Below are 1,697 nucleotides of genomic sequence, written 5' to 3'. Positions count from 1 at the left end.
AAAAAAAAAAAAAATCCACTACTTGTCAAATTATTTCAGGCATAACTAGGAAAAATATTGAGAACAAAGTGTATGATGCTTACAGAATCAAGACAGATAACATAATGGTAACTTGTGTCTTCAAGTTTTTGTTTGCAAAATGAATAAAGCCTACAGGCATTTGTACCAAAGAACACATTTTTTTTTTTTTCCAGACAGAGTCTCACTTTGTCAGCCTTGGTAGAGTGCCGTGGAATCACAGTTTATTGCAACCTCAAACTCTTGGGCTCAAGCGATCCTCTTACCTCAGCCACCTGAGTAGCTGGGACTATAGGCGCCAGCCACAAAGCCTGGCTATTTTTAGAGATGGGGGTCTTGCTCTGGCTCAGGCTGGTCTTGAACTTGTGAGCTCGGGCAATTCTCCCACCTCAGCCTCCCAGAGTGGTAATATTACAGGTGTGAGCTGCCTCGCCCAGGCAAAGAACACCTTATATTAAACACCTTTGGGGTTGTCCATAGCAGCATCTTGTTTGAAAACCAACGTGTTGTAGGCAGTCAAAAGGTTAAACTGCTATTAATTTCTAAATTCTGTTACTTTCTATAAATGTCTTCTTTTTTTCTTTTTTTTTGGAGACAGCCTCAAGCTGTTCCCCTGGGTAGAGTGCTGTGGCCTCAAGTGAGCTCCTGCCTCTGGGCTCCTGGGCTCAAGTGAGTCTCCTGCCTCTGCCTCCCAAGTAGCTGGGACCACAGGCACCCGCCACAACGCCTGGCTATTTTTTTTGGTTGCAGCCATCATTGTTGTTTGGTGGGCCCGGGCTAGATTTGAACCCACCACCTTAGTGTATGTGGCTAGTGCCTCAGCCACTTGAACCACAGGCACCGAGCCTATAAATGATATGTCATGGAGCAGTAACAAAGGGCTTGCAGAGTGGCACTGCCTTGTGGACCACATTTTTGGTGGCATAGCTCTAAGATCACTGAATGATCAGACTTCTGAGTCCACAGGGATGAAGCCCAAGCAATTAAAGGGGCAGACTGTGGTGGCTCATGCCTGCAATCCTAGCAATCTTGGGAGTCCCAGGCCTGCTTGAGATTAAAAACTTAAGACCAGCCTGAACAAGAACAAGACCCAGTCTTTTCTAAAAATAGAAAAAAATTAGCTGGGTGTGGTAGCACATGCCTGTACTCCCAGCTACCTGGGAGACTGAGGAAGGAGGAGTTTGAGGTTGCAGGGTTGCAGTGAACTATGATGCCACCCACTGCTCTGTGGCCAGAGAGACAGGAGTTTGGAGGGCCAGGAGAGGAAGCAGGCAATTGAAGGGTAGCTCTGGTCCTAAGTCACCAGCTGGCCACCTAGTGGCTCTTTCTGGATGTGAGCACAATGTTGGGTCACTCCCTAGTTCAAAAACCATTCACTGTTCCCCTTGTCTCTTGAGAAGGTGAAACTTTTCATCCAAGGCCTTCCAGAGCTGGTTCCAAACAATTTTTAAAATCTGAGTACTTATTCTCTATCCCACTAGACTGCACTGCCCCACATGGATGCAACTAGCTTTACTTGAAATGTGGAAAGTGAAATGAGGCTAATTTAGAAATTGAATTTTTTCTTTTTTTGGAGACAGAGCTTCAAGCTGTCACCCTGGGTAGAGTGCCATGGAATCACAACTCACAGCAACCTCCAATTCCTGGGTTCAAACAAGTCTCCTGCCTCTGCCTCCCAA

Source organism: Otolemur garnettii, unplaced genomic scaffold (genome assembly GCF_000181295.1).
Source record: "Otolemur garnettii isolate 467f Iridium unplaced genomic scaffold, OtoGar3 scaffold00011, whole genome shotgun sequence".
Taxonomy (NCBI): domain Eukaryota; kingdom Metazoa; phylum Chordata; class Mammalia; order Primates; family Galagidae; genus Otolemur; species Otolemur garnettii.
This window is presented reverse-complemented; position numbering follows the sequence as displayed.